Raw genomic sequence first — 19373 nt, forward strand, 5'->3', positions numbered from 1 at the left:
CTCATGGCATTTATAACAAATGAAACATCACCTTAAGTTAGAATAAGAATCTAGTATTGTAATCTACTCTACTTGGTTGAGAGAACCTTTTATTTTTTTAATTTTTTTGAAGATTTATTTATTTTAGAGAGAGAGAGCCAGCGCACACAAGCAGAGGGAAAGGGGGAGAGAGGGAGAGAAGCAGACTCCCTGCTAAGGACAGAGCCCATGTGGAGCTCGATCCCAAGTCCCTGAGCTCATGGGCTAAGCTGAAATAAAGAGACGGACCCTTAACCAACTGAGCCACCCAGGCGCCCCTGATTGAGGGAACCTTAATGAGTCTACATTCTCTAAACAGCAACTGAAAAAAGAAGCCATTTATTCAACTGGTAAGTATATATAAAATTTAACATTCAGAATGTTTGCAATATGTATGTATTTCAAAATCTGTGGTAATGAAGACATATATGAAAATAACCAAAGTTAGTATTTTATTTCATTTAGTCCTTTGTATCATAACTGTGTACATATGATATTCATTATAAGCAGCTAAATGAAAAATACTGTATATATTTCCAAAAAGTTAGAAAACAAATGGAAGAAAAAATGTCTATAAATATAGAAACAAGAATATAACTAGGAATAAGCAAGAAATACACTGGTGATATATAAAAATGTTTCCTAAATATTAAGAGAAGATTCAATATTATAATCATAACAATTTTTTCTAAATTAATCTGTAAATTCAATTTAATATTAAAACCTTAAAGTATATTTTTCTAAATTTCATAAGCTTATTTTAAAATGTATATTAAAGACAATTATAATTATTTCTAAAAATAGATGGGGAATTCTGAAAAAATAACGGGGATGGGGATTCATTTGCTCGATAACAATATTCAAAATTAGCTATAACATTTTACATGCTTTGGTACCGGACATAGTTAGTAGAACAGATCCAGAAATATAACCATATGTATAGTGAAAAATACTACAAGTTAAAGGTGCTGCTTCAAACATATGACAGGTGAAAGATGAATTTAATACCTTTTCTTTATTATTTGAATTGTTTAGCTGGTTGTGCATATTTTTAAAATAGCATGTGTATATAATTATTAGAAAATTTAGGGGCGCCTGGGTGATGCAGTCGTTAAGCATCTGCCTTCAGCTCAGGGCGTGATCCCAGTGTTCTGGGATCGAGCCCCACATCAGGCTCCTCAGCTGGGAGCCTACTTCTTCCTCTCCCACTCTCCATGCTTGTGTTCCCTCTCTCGCTGGCTATCTCTCTCTCTAATAAATAAATAAAATCTTAAAAAAAAAAAGAAAATTTATATAGACACATATATACATATGACATAATATATTAACATATACATGTATAAGAGCTAAAAACATGTATATGTGTCTCCACATTAATATGGCATATACAAATATGTGTATAAATGTGTGTATACATATGTGTCTACACGCAAATATGCACATATATACACATACGTGTGTATCAAAGAAGAATAAATGAAAATGCTTTAAAATATATTAAATATATTGTTTTGTGATATTTCTAGTTTGTTTTGGATTTTTGGTTTTGTTTTTGTTTTTGCCTCAAGAAAATTATCCATAATAATAATATAATCTTAAACTCAGGATTTGAACAGGAAAAAGTTTCAGGAGGAATAGCATTTGATCCTTTTTCATTTTCCACTGAAATTACAGCAATGTAATGGTGTGGAAAAAAGTATCTGAAAAAAATTATGAATAAGAAAACTCTATATAAACTTTATTTAGATATTCAGATAGTATTTAAACATTATAATTAATTTAATCAATACACTTAATAATTTTAAAACATAATTAAAATTTTTAAATAGATTGAAAATACACTTTCTGCAAAGATGAGGTATTCTGGAATTACAAAACAAATAAAAATAAAAGAATTTTAATAATGATTTAAGAACGTAGCACATGTAACAAAAGGATTCTGATAGGACAATAATGTAACGATAATCCTTTGTGGATGGAGACACTCTACCCCAAAATATATTAATAAAATTTAGGTGAAAATATAATCAAATAGATTGACAGCTCTGATATAAAAAATACAAATAGGCAAAGAATCTACCCAAATTTCATGGAGTTTAACTTTCAAACAGGATTTAGAACACTAGTCTCCAAGTTCATTTGCTCTTGGAAAAACAAAGCTTTCTATTTTAAGAGAAAAAAAGCTTATTTTAAAGACTGGGAGAGAGTACTCCTCTAGTACATGTTAATGATTTCAGTATAAACGAATCCAAAATATATGGATTGAGTTTCCTCCCAAAATCACATGGCTTATAAGTTAAAGGAAAATTCCTTGAGGCTACATGTTTTATCAAACCTAGAACAAACTAAAATAGTTTTAAGAGGTAAAAAAATACTGAAACTGTAGCCAAAAGTACCCATCCCTGCATTAAACAAAACACCATGACCATAAATTCTATTTATACTATTCAGAAAAGAATAGCATGAGAAAATCCAACAATTACTCGAAGGTAAAATACACTTCTTCAGGAAATTCTGAGGTTACCTACTCTCTGTTCCAAAAATATACTGTATTTATAACATTTAAGAAAAAAATGTCATCAAAGCATCAAGGAATTTAGGCACACAAAAAGGAATCACTCTGCAATGTGATATTCGACCATGAAAGATGGTGATACTTTGGCTCTCTGCTTCATTAAGATGTCTTTTTCTTTCATTAATGACTATTCCCTATTCTCCCTATCCTAGACTCACACCACCACTTCCTAACACACACACACACACATACACACACACACACACACACACACACACACACACACAGAGTATATTTTTTGGTTCTTTAGAATATGTTAAAGTATTTCAATGTCTGCAATGCCCTGGTGATTTTGTAATGGGTCGACTAACTAAACTGATCTTTATATCTCAGAATTCCTCTCTCTGTATGTTTCATTACAAGGTCCACAAGAGAGGTTCTGGTGGGAGGTTTTGAAGGTTGGAAGTAAAGCAGCAGTCATCTTGTTGCTCATCCTCTGGCTCACTTCCTGGACATGAGGGAGTGGTCACGCCTGAACTCTCTCATCCTCCTCTGTATTGACCTTCAGCATTTCCAATCCTGGGACAGGAGTCTGTGTCTAGCTCTGTGATAAAGAGCCCTGATTTTTGTAGGAGACACACACCAATGAAAGTCAGAGGCAATAAAAACTGACAAGGATTTCAGTCCAAACTGATGGGTTTTTTGTTTTCTCCCACTGTGTGTTTGTGTTTCCAGCTTATTCTTGCTCTCCTGCACTTTATACTCACCTTTCCTTCCCTAGGACTACAAGATCCATCATCATATATGAAAATAAAAGCTGTACAGGGTCTGTTTAACCAGCTGCCACAATTGTATTGGGTTAAATCCCTGAAGCAAAAGAGCTAACATACACATATACACACACGTGCACACACACCCCCTCCTGCTTCTTTGATTGATTCTTGATCGATACAGACACTGAAAATGTTATCTCACTCGAGGCAGACAGGCAGTTTATTTGGGAATGAGAAAGACCCTCAAAGTGTGCTACCATTTACACAGGTATATACACTGCTGATTTTCAAGTTCAGCTCTGAAAATGTGTAAGCAATAAGTCTTTGTTCGGATGTAGATGCTTATTAGAAGTTCTTGAAAATTCTATTCAGTATTCTTTTAGTTGCAAGTGACAGAAACCTAACTTAAACTAGCTTGGGTCAAAAGGGAATCTATTAAGTTTGTGGAAGCAAATAATAAGAAAGCCAGGAAAAATAGAAACAGGAATTGAGATACTATCTGAACTTTTGCTGATCTCTAAATTGACCCTCTCTGTTTTAGCTTCTGTCTCTCAAACTAATCTTTTTAAGAAAGCTTTAAAAAATACTGGGACTTTCAGGCTTTATACGCATAAAACCATAGATGTAACCCCAGAAAAGAAAAGGGCTCTTTCCTTCAGCTCCTGTTTAAAAAATCTTGGTGGAGGCCTCTAATCAGCCTCTATGATTAAGTCTCAGGCAGGAAAAGGAGAGAAACTAAGTACTAGTTGGCAGATCCCAGTAGAACTACAGGATTCAGGAAAGGGATATATTTATTTCCTCAAGTAAGGTAAGGTAGGGCTATCAGAAGAAGAAGGGAAAGAGTACAGAATTCAAAAATAAAACTACAGATATCCATGACACTGGGTTGGTACGAATCATAATGTATAAATTTCTTTCAAGGTTTTATCTACTTTCTCTCACATGTAGGAATTATTATTAAACACACCTTATACAGAATAGCAGGATTATTTATGATAATGCAAACATTTTAAAAAAAGGGTCATGGCTAATGAATTAATGTCACGTTGGCCGAGGGTCTATGCTTGCCCTTAGTCTCTGTTGACAGATCCATCTTGTTCAACATATGTATCAATCATTTGAACCAGGCCAAAGATATGCACCTATTAATTTAACAAGAATCTCAGAGGGAAAGGAAACATGCTTGATGACAGAATACAGATCTAAAGGCACATCAACATAGGCTGCAGTAACAGAGTGTTAAAATAAGAGTTCAGATTCTTCCCAAACCTGTGATTTTATAACTTTTATACACTGCAAATTAAGAAATAATTGTTACGATTAGTTTTCACATATATTTTCAGAAATTGATGGGAGGTGGTAGAGTCAAACACATTTTCTCTTCATTTGTTTCGTATGATCTTTAATATATGTATATAATATATACTACATATGTGAATATATATATATATTATTCACACACGTATACTTGCAGTTACATATCAGACTTAATTTCTAATCTTATACCTGATCCACTAGTGCAGTAATCACAGTGATTATAATTTGCAAACTAAACTCTAGCTAAAAAGTTCATATGTGACTTTCTTAAATCACCTTTTTAGAATTAATGTTTATGACTCAATCTGGAAAGGACATACATACACATAAGAAGTGTGATTAGAATCTCAACTACATTGAAAGATAAGACTGAAAACACTGAGATTCTGTGATGTAAAGATGAGAAACAACCACAAGAAGGAGAAATCATTTTTCCTCCTGAAATATGTTCTAGTTTATAGTGATTCTTACACCCCCAAAGCATTATTACCTCATTACCATCCGCCCCCAACATTCAACTGTCATCTCTGATATTATTCAGTGAGGCAATGGGAACAGGCCTGGACTTCCCAGATCCTGTGAAACGATTATAAAACTGAGTCTTATCTGCAGACATATATTCCAGAGCTCAGACCTCACTGGGAAAAGACAGCAATTCAGGGTAGATCTTTGGCAGAATTTAAAGAAAAATCTCAATGAACAGAAGGTCAAAGAGAACATGTAAAGTAACAGATTTTGAGAATGAAAATGAAATTAAATATTACAATGAAACATTAGAGACACAGTCACAGAAGGATAATAGAATAATATTTAAAAGCAAAATGTGGACAGTATAATAAGAATAAAGTTCTAATAAAGGAGTGAGAGACCTGAGTGCCAGGTCTCACAATAAAAGCAGCAATCTGTATAGCAGAGGTCAGCAAATTAAGGCCAAATATTGTTTTCATAAATGAAACTTTATTGGAACCCAACCACACCTATTCAATTGCACATTATCTATAGTTGCTTCCCTACTAGAACAGCAGAAATGAACAGTTACTGTAAAGATCACCTGGGCTATATCAGTTGCAAATATCTTCTCCCTTGCAGTAGGTTGCCTCTTTGTCTTGTTGATGGCTTCCTTCACTGTGTAAATGCTTTTTATTTTGTAAAATTCATTTAGTGGTTGGCAATCGGCTGAATGTGGGATCATATTTAGAAATCTTGGTTAAAGCTTATCCTTCCTTCAGTTTCACCTCCAAGTTAATTTAAGGGTGAGACTAGATAGGACTAGAAAGTATCATCTAGATAGTGGATAGAAAGTATCACCTTTCAAGTGATAGAAAGTTTCTTTCAGCAAGAAGTGGGGGGGGGGGCGGCTATACACACTACAAACCTTATGTGGATGCTACCCCTCCTGGACATCAAGGACATAAGATCCCCAAAAGAATTACTTCTAATGATAGGGGGTGCCTATAAGTAGGGGACATTAGAGTTTAGGTCTCTGGACATCTGTTTAGCCAGCAAAAACAAGCTAGCATACAAACAAAATAAGACAACAACAACTACAAAACAGCAATTATTCTAGATGAAACATTTTCTCTAAAACTAGTCGTCTAATCCCTTAAAATGTAAAACCCATTTCTATTTTGATGAGTTTCAGGTGTGAGCTTCTTAGGCCAATGTTCTCCATATGGACCAGCAGTTAGGCATAGCTACTACTCTTGACCATTGCTACACTCTTTATCACCATGTCAATTAATCTACAGAAATTTATTTGCAGCTTTTATTAATGTTTTCTTGCCCTTTGACTCTGAAAACAGATAGGTCTTAAGATAAGCTATGTAAGCTCAGAGTAGTACCTACGGCTTAACACCAAAATGAAAACCAGAGCTGTCAGAATAGATTTTCCTCTCATGATGGTAAAATATGCATGTGCTCTGAACTCTGTTTTCTTTGTATACTGAAGACTTCAGCTCATTTTAGTTGGCTCCCTTTCTGCTTTACTCTAAAGGAGAGAAAAGTTAATATTTTTCTATATGCTGTTGACAAGATTTTTTATTGTCTTATAACCAGAGTTGACTTAGTAGATCGGTATTCTTTCAATCCAGTTAATCTGAGTACTGTCCAAATGAATGCCTCAAATCTAGGCAAAATAATCCAAGCCATCGTTTTGGAGAACCATCCCCAAATACGGATTAAAAAAAAAAAAAGATACCTTTAAATTAGTTCATTTCCTTATTAAGGAGGCATATTTTGCAAAAAGTTTACCATAGAGGGTCCTCAATTAAATTGTGGCATCAATTAAATTGATTTTCTAGGATTTTAATGGCTGTAGCAGGTGTTTTGAAACTTCTGTCTAAAAAATATATGCTAAAAAAGATACAGGCTACAATGATTTCTGCTAATGTACTACGACAGTAGAACTTTGAGGTCCAGTGCCCAATTTTACTTGTGGTTAGTGGGGCCAGAAGTGTATGGTGAATAATTAATAGCCCTGACTAGGGATCTCCATTCTGAGAAAGATAGTTTCTCTTTTGAAAGCCTGGTTAAAATTCTCAGTTTCATTTGAAGGTATCATCTGTCTCTTATGCAAGGCAAAATTTTGGATCTACCCTTTAATCAGCAGCACAGAGTATCTGTACTCCAGATATTACCAGAGAGCAAGCCTAAATCCTTTTTGCCCCCCCAATACTAATAAAAATATTCACTGAAATAAATTATATTAATTGAGAGTTGCCTGGTCCATATAATTCATCTTTTTCTCTTGACACTTTTTTCTGATTAGATGAGACTATCAGAGAGCTTCATATACAGACATTTTATCACCCAATCATCCTCTTAGATTAAGGCATATGTTGTAGGCTGACTAATCATCCCCAAAGACGACCACATCCTAATTTCTGAATATGTTACCTTACATGGGATTTACATATTTTGTGATGGGGAAATTATCCTGGAGTTTCCCACTGAGTCCAATGTAACCATGATAGTCCTTATAAAAGAGAGGCAGGAGGGTCAGAGTCAAAGGAAACTTAATTACAGAAGCAGAGGCTGTAATGGCCAGGAACCAAAGAATGGAGGTAAGCTCTAGAAGCTAAAAAATGTAAAGAAAACATTTTCTCCAACAGCTTCCAGGAAGAATCCCAGCTCTGCTAATACTTTGATCTTAGCACTGTTAGACCCATTTCAGAGCTCCAACCTCCAGAATTATTAGATAATATTGTTTTGTTGTTTTAAGGCACCAAGTTTGTGTAATTTGATATAGCACAGTAAGAAACTAATCTAGCAAGCTAAAAGAAAATAGTATGTAAAATCTCTTATGGTTTTCATTGTACTAATATTGTTGAGTATGCAATTAACTCTACCACACTAGGTCTTCTTTTTAGAGTTGCTTGAGAAAAAAAAAAACTTTCAAGTGTCAATACACAAATAACTTGTCCTCTCTTCAGCTACTAAAATCTGTGGATTATATCTCTGCTTATTCTTTCTCATGAAGTCTTCACTACTAAGAAACTCCAATCCAATCTATTATTATGAACACTTCTTTTATCCCTGGTTCAGCTTTACTTTTCTGTTTTTGTTTTCTCTTTACTCTTTTTCTTACTGTTATAGCTCCTTGATTATGTATAAGCCATTTCAAATCATTTCTGAAGATGAGTATAGTCAAAAATTAAACAAATTCGTATAAATCTTTTGTTAAGAAAGATCTTCTTCATGCTTAACTGAAGTTCTCCCCATTGTAAATTAATCTCATTAAAGATCTGGCCTGTAAAGAGATCTGGAAAGGAGCCATTTCGGGAACAGGGGGCAGGGGGGAAGAGCATAAAGCTTTCTCATTTTCAACTCAGACTAGCAAATAACATTTTTAATTTATAACTTTTTTTAAATTCGTTTATGTAAAATTTATTACATAGCCTCCATTCTAGAAGCAGAATCACTGATTACATGATTTCTCAAATAATGTAATGAACAACTGTATTTCTTTTTCTTTTTTTCTTTTTTTTAAGATTTTATTTATTTATTTGATAGAGATAGAGACAGCCAGCTAGAGAGGGAACACAAGCACGGGGAGTGGGAGAGGAAGAAGCAGGCTCATAGCAGAAGAGCCTGATGTGGGGCTCCATCCCATAACGCCAGGATCACGCCCTGAGCCGAAGGCAGACGCTTAACCGCTGTGCCACCCAGGCGCCCCTGAACAACTGTATTTCTTTTCTACATACTATATGTTTATGATTTTTTATTTTTCTTCATATGTGATAATGACAGACTGATACTGGCTATGTCCAAATAGGGATTTGATTGGTAACTGTGTTTAAAAAAAAAATCGTTCTTTGACTTTTGACAAGAGCTGCTCGCTCTTTGGTTAAGCCTTTGTAGTCCGTAACATTGGCCTCCTGTGTTTGAAGGGCTCTTGTGTAAGGATGAAGAGTTGGCTTTCCCTGCTCTTCACCCTGTGACTCATGACATTGAAACAACCTAACTTTGTCCTCATTGTGATAGAAATGTTCTCATTTAATAGCTGTCACAGACCACAGCTCATTCAATGAGCTCCACTTGGCTGTAACTCTACAAATATATTTCCTATAGTTGGTGCTGATATTGGGGAATTAACCTTTCATGCCTCTTTCCATTTGATCCTACCTGTTGACATTTGTATGCCAAAAAAAGAATACCTCAGTGGCATGAGAAAGAATAGATATGAAGTTCCAAAGTGCTTGTCTGCCAAGTCAACAGATTTAACTGAGGAAGGTGACTGGGAAAAGTGTAAAGATCATGCCAGACATTGGGATATATGTTTAGAAACAGGAAAAAAAAAAAAAAACTGCCTAGCAGGAAAAGCTGGTGGGAACAAAGTTTCTGGGAAGTAAGCAGATGATGGCAGGTGACAAAGTGGACCACAAAGAGGTGAACAGAGGAAGACAATATGCAGAAATGCTTGCAGCACTCAACATGAAAACTGGGCAGCCAGTCAAAGAAACATCAGCCTTGACTAGTCAGAAGGACATTTGGATTTGACTGTTCACATCTTGTTGTTGAGCAAGAATTCCTTGATCATGTGAGACAGTAGGGAAGGTCAGCACCCAAAACATTCATGGAGGCTCACAGACAGAATAAGGGTGACAGAAAAATGGCAGATTATAATTATAATCCTGCAGGACCACATAACAGAATGGTCATTCTGGGTAACGAGTATCTATGTTGTTGTTGTTTTTTTAATAGAAGGAATATGGGTAAAATGCTCCTAAATCTACCTGTATACAATGACAGGGGCTTACATTCATCCTGCTGGTTTGTTTTCTAGCTTTCTGTAATTACATTTTATCTCTTTTCATTTAATGACTATTACTTCAATAGGCTATAAGCTCCAAAAAGGCAGAAATTATATCTATTTTGTTCACTATTCAGTATCCAGCAGCAAGTCTAATGCTCATCACACAGAAGGCATTGAATAGATATTTATCAAATAAATAAGTTAGTATATGAATAGCAAAACTCAATTTACATGGGTACTTACTGGTGTATGGCTGACTTGTAAAACCATGACCACTCAAAACTAGATTTGGTATCTGTGTTGACAAAACATTAGTATATTTGAAACATCTAAATAAGTATTTCTAACTAAATATTTATCATTTTGTAGGCATTGTATTAAAAAATATGACTTAGCAATTCTTTCAGTCTTTTCTGGCTCTGGATGACTGAGAACAACCACAAATAGAACGAGAGACCTATTTGGTTCTGAGTTTTTGTTTTTTAATTTCTGATGTATGGAAACCACTAAAAATACTAATATTTAAAAGATGGAGAATTTAGATTAGTTTCAGGATTTAACACCAGGTCCAGTCTTTCCTCCATTTGGTTTTCAACCTCTGTCTTCATATTAAGGGATGTCTGAACCTATTTGTCACCCCTACCTGTTTACATTTAGATAGCACTGGGTAATCCAATGACTTAATTTAGACATTGCCATGTTTTAAGGAGACAAGGATATTATATCCTCTGGAGCTCAAACAACCTCAGTATGTCTTATCTCTAATTTTTGTTTCTGGGAGAGAATCTAAACACAACCTATTTTGTGGTGTTTTAGAAGCCAGCACATTTCTGCTCACCAATGATACTGGTAAAATCTCAGGACGAACATGTGCCTGGGCATAAAGGTCTCTGAGCTCACAGGGTCCTGCTGAATCCTTTCCTTCTCACTGACAATCCATAAGTCCCTGTTGCAAGAGGAGGGTTTTGTGGAAGAACATCTATCTTCAAACCCAGGAGTAATCAATGGCATGACTGAACATATTATACCCCCATATGGAACAGGGAAGGAAATCAGAGAAAAAGAATAGTCATCTAGGCATTGGCAACTCTGTAGTTTCTTTTTGACAATCCTAAGCTGAAACCCTCACAAAATTTACTTTCAAAACCATAAAACTAGACTTCAACTCATTAAAGCTTGCATGAGGATCTTATTTTCAGAAATCTTCAATTGATTACAATCGATATATCTTTAAAGAAGTCTTGCCAAAGCCAAGATTTCTCTGCATAGATTATTACTTTGTGTGATAGGAATAAATGGAGGGGAGCCTGCAGAAAAACATGTTCTTTCCTGAAGAAGCATGCCCTTGACAACAATAACCAACTCAGGAATCAGAGCTTCAAACTTAGAAGGCATCTATTTTATTAGAGGAAAGTGCCTGCTGAAAACTTCTCTCCATTTATTCCTGCTTTTAGTCACTTTTTTCCTGAGAGGTGATACCTATAAACAATAAAAAGATTTAAATATATAGACTGAAGAAGCAGCAACACAGGGAAAAAAATGTATAAATTGGTATAGTGCTGTCAAATCTATTAGTAAATGCTCTGGAAATACATAAATATGAATTAGCCTCAGCCAAATAAGACTTAGTGGGTTTTTTTTTCTATTGCCCAAAATACATAGAAAGTTTAAATCAAAGGCAAAGATATATTTTACTGCCTTCTTGTCCTCCAGTCATCTTAGCTTTGTGTTGGAAGAAAGGTTTTGTTGTCAGAGGCCAAAGCAGAGGCACAGAGTCCCAGAGAATTTCTTATGGGACTTGTTGAAAGCAGACTGGTACTTAGGATGCTGAGCTCCTAAGTCAGACTACAGAATTTGGGTTCTAGGCTCATCAACTGCAGCTGCTAAAGTATGTCAGTTATTTAACTTTTCTAAGATTTATCTCAAAATGAAGACCTACTTGTCACATAAGTGTTGCAGATGATTGGTATGTAACTAAGCATCAAAAATGTTAGCCAGTATTATGATAAATATTGTTGATTTCCTATGAATGAGCGTGTAAGTATTTTAAAATTTGGCAACAGAGTGTAAAGGAAGAGTTAAGTATATAAATGATTTTTTTTTTTGCTTTAGTTTTTGTTCTTTAAATACACTTTAGATTTTACAGCTGTTTTAGATTCACAACAAACTTGAGGAGAAGGTACAGAGTTGTCATATACACTCTGACAAGTGCACATGCTTTGCCATTATCAACATCCCCACCAGAGTGGTACAGTTGTTACAACTGATGAATCTACATTGTCACATCATTATCACCAAAGTACATAGTTTGTTAGGGTTCACTTCTGGTGTTGTACATTTTATGGATTTGGATGCAAATTATTCCCCAAAATGCCAAAGAATAGTTCATTGCCAGTATATTTAATAATTCAAAATTATTAATTAGTAAAACAAATCTTATTTCATTGAAACTACAGTTGACTGGGATATAACAAAAGAACACTAAAAGACAATCTTTGCCTGTAAGGATTTTACTATTTTAATGGAATAGTAAGTGACACTATAACATAAAATTCTTACTAAAGTGCTTTTTTGAGTATCTACCAGGCAAAGCATTATCTTAGAACCACTGTTATAGGGAAAGAGGCAGGGAGATAAAAATAATTTAGATGTATATTCTGTTCCATAAGCTTTTTAATCTACTGAGCTTTAAGTTATAAAATAAATAATACATCTAATTAATTACAATCAAAAGTGACAAGATGTGATCTAGAATTGTTAGAATATAAAGAATTGTTGGAACTCACAGAAAGGAGAGATTTATTCTGGCTAATCTGACACTGTTTAATGAGGGAGTGGGTATATTAACAGGTTTTAAACAAAGGCTGAAGAAAGAGAAAAGATAAGCAAAGTTACAAAGTCAGGAAAATGCAGAAAAGGGCCATTTATTCATTCAATCAATTCATCATATATTTATTCAGAGACTACCAGGAGCCAGCCACTATTGTTGGTGCTGGAGATACAGCAGTGAACGAAACAGACACAAATCCTATCCTTAAGGGGCGCCTGGGTGGCTCCTTCCATTAAGCGGCTGCCTTCACCTCAGGTCATGATCCTGGGATCCTGGGATCGAGCCCCATGTGGGGCTCCTTGCTCAATGGGAGGTCTGCTTCTCCCCACTCCGCCCCCCCACACCCTCCCCACTCATTCTTTCTCTCTCTCTAGCTTTCTCTTTCTCTCAAATAAATAAAATCTTTAAAAAAAAAAAAAATCCTGGGGCGCCTGGGTGGCACAGTCGTTAAGCGTCTGCCTTCGGCTCAGGGCGTGATCCGGGGTTCTGGGATCGAGCCCCACATCAGGCTCCATGCTGGGAGCCTGCTTCTTCCTCTCCCACTCCCCCTGCTTATGTTCCCTCTCTCGCTGGCTGTCTCTCTGTCAAATAAATAAATAAAATCTTTTAAAAAAAAAATTCTATCCAGAAACAAGGCACAGGATTATAGGAGAAAAGAGAAAAAAGTGAAACAAGATGAAACCAGAGAGGGAGACAAACCATAAGAGACTCTTAATCTTAGGAAACAAACCAAGGGTTGCTGGAGGGGAAGGGGGTAGGGGGATGGGATAACTGGGTGATGGGTATTAGGGAGGGTATGTGTGTAATGGGCACTGGGTGGTATATAAGACTGATGAATCACAGACCTGCACCCCTGAAACAAATAATACATTATATGTTAATTAACTGAATTTAAATAAATAATAAGTAAATAATAAATAAATAAATATATAAAATCCTATCCTTGAGGAGCTAACACTTTATGGAAGGAAAACAAAGTTTCAGTTTGGTAGAAGTCAAGGAAACCTGAAAATTGATCAATCAATCAATCAAAAAACACTGGGGAGGAGAGGCAGATAATGTTTAGGAAGATACAACAGAGCCAGGTCATAGACAGTTCTGAAGGTCAAGCCAGAAAGTCAGACTTTTTTTATTTAGATGAGGGTAAGCCATTAAAGTTTTTTAAGTAGCAAAATATCCTAATCAGATCTGTACTTTAGGAAGATTAATTACGTAGCTAATTAGTAAGATAAAGCCAAGAAGAGAGAGTAGATAGACTTTGCAGCAGTTCTGCAAAGAAATAACATAGACAAGCAGGTCAAGGGAAAGATAGGTCAGGTTCTGGAAAAGGACATCCAAGTGTTCAGAGGTGAAGTAAAGCTACACGGACACAAAGTTTGTGTCTCCCAGATAAGTCAAGGCAGCGCATGGCCTGCACTTTACAATGTAGTTCTGTACAGGGGAGAACAAATTTGTGGTGTCCTCCTTTTTCTCTGATAGATTAATTCTCTTCAAAGCGGTCAGTTAACTTGATCTTTACCCCTTTACAAGCCTTTCCTTTTGCTGAAAGCAGTGACTACTGAGGTAGAAATGCATCAGCTTCAGATAATCAGATGGACCTCCCATCATTAAATGTCCCTATTCTGAAAGGAACACTGAGGAACTGGGATAAAGGGGCCTTTTTGTTCCAGTTTAATTCCATTGTCTTGCTTGCTATTCATCTGTTTAGCAAATGAGGAGGGAAATTAATGACAATGATGAATGAAAAGCAGAGGGAAATGTGCAGGCATTGTAGACTTAAGCCAATCCACAATTGTCTCCAAAGTGAGTTTGATGATTATTTTCCCAGTCTTTAGACTCCCGCCTTTATTCTTTGTTTTTATTATTCTCAATAGGACCAATGTACAAAGTGAGTCTGCGGTCAGTTTGCAACGAGAGGTAAAGAGCTGTCTACATATTAAATTACCAGCTCCGATCTGCAGGAATTGATACTTTTTTCAAACATTACCAACAGGACAGATTACAAGAGAGACAGAAATACAAGAATCTTAAACTACCGGCGTAAAACACAGATTATCAGTATTCACAACCTTTCTGAACACACAAGAAAACTGGAAAATGAGAAAGCACTTACATACAAAGAATACACACACACACACACACACACACACACAATACTCCACTAAGGAACGCTGAGAAAGAAAGGATTTAATTGGTACCTAAGTATTCTTTATATGATCCTTGCCTACCCTGCCAAACACACATGCTCTCCCCCTCCTTTGACAGCCTTATTTTCTCAGAATAAAGAAACACAGAGTACAGGATCTCAAGTCATGGAATCCTTGGAGCAAACTCAGTTTCATCATTTATGTTCTATTTCCTTGGCATTTTATTTCAACTTTCTGAGCCTCAATTTTCTCATCTGTAAACAGGACTAATAATAATCTCTACCTCTAGGTTCTAGTGTGTATTTAATGAGATAATACAGATAAATGTTTACAACGTCAAGTAATTAATAAGCAATCAGTAAATGTTATTTGTCATTGCTATTATTATTAAACCTCTTAGATGAAGGAAGCCATATAAATAAAAGGCACAATTTTGTGGACATATAATGCAGTTGAAATCCCAACATGTGCCAGCATGTCTTGAAAGTGCAAACTCACTTAAAATGCAGGCATCCTGGGTCACTACTATCACTTCTAAGAAGAGTGAGATACTTACAACTCCAAAACTTAAAATAGCTCTGAAGTGTTGGCAAAGATATCCTGTTGTGAAGGTACAATAAGTGCCCTTTGTGAATTTCACTCCCCAAGTGTTAACTGACATACAGCATGCAACACTTGACAGTCTCATTCAAAAGCAGTTTAAAAGAAAGTGCCTGAAATACAGAGAATTTGGCTGCTCATTATAGACACCACTTTGGCAAACAACATGTTGGGGCATCAAAGCTTTTCAAACACTGGAGGACCTAACTTAGACTCAGATAAGCAAAGCTGATAAACAAATTGTACCTGATTCCAGGGTATATCTGTTTAATATAATTGTTCTGACCAGCTGAAACTATAGGCTTAGTATAATTTAACTTAAATATTCCCAACAGAAAACTATTTTTTTAATTTCTATGTGGTTTCTTTTACACCTGGCTTTTCTGAAGTGGCAAGTATGAGGATGGCAAGTCTTCACCAGCAGATCCTAACCCTTCCCTTCTGTGAAACTCCCCTTTCACAGATTCTACCTTTCTTAAGGGTCCCTTAACTCCCTAGTCTATTTAAGAAGTCATCCCTAATACTGTCGTGACACAAGGGCTCTCACTTCTCCCTGAAACTATCCATGTTCTGTCTACACTACTAAAATGGAAACAAATTTTTAAAAGAAATTTAGATGTAAGAAATGCCCTATAGTTGTTTGCACATAATGTAAATACTGGATACATCAGTTGTGATACATTCATAGCTCTGACACAAAGAACTACAGAATGTGGATCATTTCATGAGCTGGTATACTGCACCTTTCCCTTTGTAAGAGCTTAATATTATGTCTATCAAAAGCATAAATGTTGTGCCAGAACAGAGATAGCTGCACAGGCTATCAATCAAATTATTCATTACTTACCGCTGCTCTTTTCAGGACTACCTCCAAAAAGGCCTTTCGTCCTTTATAAATAACCCAGGTGCCTGTAGTTTACAAACATCTTAAACACATCAATTCAGAAAATACTTCATGAGCATCAACAGTGTACTGGCAGCACATACTGGGCCTCAAGACAAAATCATGATGAAAGTATGAACAGATTTTTTCATGCACTACAATAGATGCTATCATAAAGATGAATTGGGGTAGAGGTAGAATTAAGGGAGTAAAAGGGCCCGGATCCCAATTCCAAGTCATGGAAGGGAGGAAGGGCTTACCCCTACCATGACCAAGAAATTCTCCGGTTGCCAACTGGATGTTGTACAATTCAACTCAATTCTAACACTATCTACCCAGAGGTAGCAACAGATTCCACAGGTTAAGGGTTCAGTTCTACAAGTCCACTCCCCATCCCAATTTCAGACACTAGTCACAAGCATGGCCATAAATGAGAGGTTCCCAAGACCCCCTCTTTAGGTTCCATTAATTTGCTAGAACAGTTCAGAGAACTCAGGAAACACACTTACTCGCTTGATTACCAGTTTATTATAAAAGGATATAATAACAGGAAGAGCCAGATGAAAGACACGTATATGGCAAGATATGCGGAAAGGGTGCAAAGCTTCCACACCCTCTGCAGGTGTGTCACTCTCCCAGCACCCCAACATGTTCACCAACATGGAAGTTCTCTGAACCCTGTCCTTTTGGGGTTTTATGGAGGTTTCATTACATCAGCATGACTGATTAACCCACTGGCAACTGGCAACTGAACTCAATCTCCAGTAACTCACTGGCAATTGGCAATTTCCAGCACCTCTCCCCTCGCTGGAGGTTAAGATGGATGGGAGCTGAAAGTTTCAACCCTCTAATCACAGGGTTAATTTTCCTGACAACCATAGCCCTATTCTTAGGTTACCCAGAAGCTTTCCAAAAATCATTTCATAAGCCTAACAAAAGACATCTTCATTGCTCTTATCACAGGAAATTCAAAGGGTTTTAGGAGCTGTGAGCCAGGAACCATGGACAAAACCCAAATATATATGAGAAATACAGTTTGCTCATCTGAATGACCAAATTACATACTTCTCATAAATCACAATGTCACAGGAAGCAGAGAAGAGAGTGCTTATTGAGGAACAGAAAAAGTATTAGGAACGCTTCCCATAGGAATGAAATCTGAGCTAAGTATTGATTAGCCTGGCTGTGATACAGGTGGAACTGGGGTTGACATAAGAGATGATATGAGAGACGATGGGGAAGAAGGCATAGCCTGAGATAGAGAAAAGCAAGACCAGCAAACAGAGAAGGCAAGAATTTATGCAACCCAACTTTGAGCAGCATAGGGTCAGTGGAGAGCAAATTATAAAGCATGGAGTTCAGATGTGAGGCACGAAGTTGAGTGAGATCTGATCTTAAAGGGTCTTAGAGGCAAGCCAGCTGAGGACTTTGCATTTTATCACAATCAAAGCAGGATGCTGTGTTAGTCTCCTATTGCTGCTATAACAAATTGCCACAAATTTAGCGGTTTAAAACAACATAGATTTATTATCTTACACTTTTCAAGTTCAAAGTCCAAAACTGGCTACCAGCACTGCGTTCCACCTGGAGGCTCTAGGAGAGAATCCATTTCCTTTTCTTTTCCAGCTTCTAGAGGTTGCCCACATTCACATTTCTTAGCACACGGCCCCCTTATAGAAATTACCACTTCAACGTCACATCTCCTCTCCTTTACACTCTTCTACTTCCCTGTCACTTTAAAAACTGATACAGTGGGCCCACGAGGATAATTTCCCCATCTCTTTCAAGATCCTCAATTTAATCACATCTGTCAAGTCTCTTTTGTCATATATTTACAGGGTCCTGAGGTAAGTATGTGGACATCTTCAGAGGGCCATTATTCTACCTACACAGAAGCTATTTCAGGTTTTAAGCCAGGAGCCAAAAGATCCGAGTTAACATAAAGTTAACGGAGACTCGAGGATATTTTATAATTTATGAGTTCCTGTATTTTAGCAACACCAGGTAATCATGTTAAAAATATTTCTTTCTTAGGAACCTCACTGTCCTATACCTAGGGAAAGAGTGTGAGTGTGCGTGTGGCTAAGTGTAATTTATAATGCCATTTAATAAGCACACAAGGAATATATGAAGATGAGGGCTTCCATATCTAAAAGAATTATGTATGTTTAATAAATATATTTTGGGGGGCGCCTGGGTGGCACAGCAGTTAAGCGTCTGCCTTCGGCTCAGGGCGTGATCCTGGCGTTATGGGATCGAGCCCCACATCAGGCTCCTCCACTATGAGCCTGCTTCTTCCTCTCCCACTCCCCGTGCTTGTGTTCCCTCTCTCGCTGGCTGTCTCTATCTCTGTCAAATAAATAAATAAAATCTTTAAAAATAAATAAATAAATAAATAAATAAATAAATAAATAAATTTTGGGTTCTTAGCCTGAAATCATAACCACATGGCAATCAACACTTTGTGGCCATGAGAAGTCAAAAGGGAAGCCCATGCAGCAAAGACAAGCTGATCTGGGGATAAGCCTGGTTTTGTTACTTCACAGATCTGTGTTCCTTGGACAAGCTGCCTGGGCTTTTTGTGACCTATATTCCTCATCTGTTAAAGGGACACAAAAATGCCTGCCCCGCAGCTTTGTTGTAAGAATTAAATAATATTAGCAATAACATTTTGAAATTCATGGCATTAGGCTTTCATAATGGGGAGGATACCACACACCTACACACATGTTCTACAGCACCTTACTTTTCAAATACAGAAATTAAGCATGATCATATATATTGCAAACTATAAAAAAATTGTTAGATAAAAATCTCTCATATTTAGCCTAACCTGACAAAACAGTATTTTAAAAGTCAATATATTCTTATAATTATTCATTTATTCAAACACACACACAAAAAATTGTGAAATATTTTCGCCGGATATTTTATAAAGCCACCTTTGAATCAACATCTCTATAGAAACCACTGCTGGCCTGGAGCTCCCCAGTGCATTTCTGTGGGCCCAGGCTGGCAGCCTTAATCTTTTCTGTT

The sequence above is a fragment of the Ursus maritimus genome, unplaced genomic scaffold (assembly GCF_017311325.1).
Source record: "Ursus maritimus isolate PB19 unplaced genomic scaffold, ASM1731132v1 scaffold_9, whole genome shotgun sequence".
NCBI lineage: Eukaryota > Metazoa > Chordata > Mammalia > Carnivora > Ursidae > Ursus > Ursus maritimus.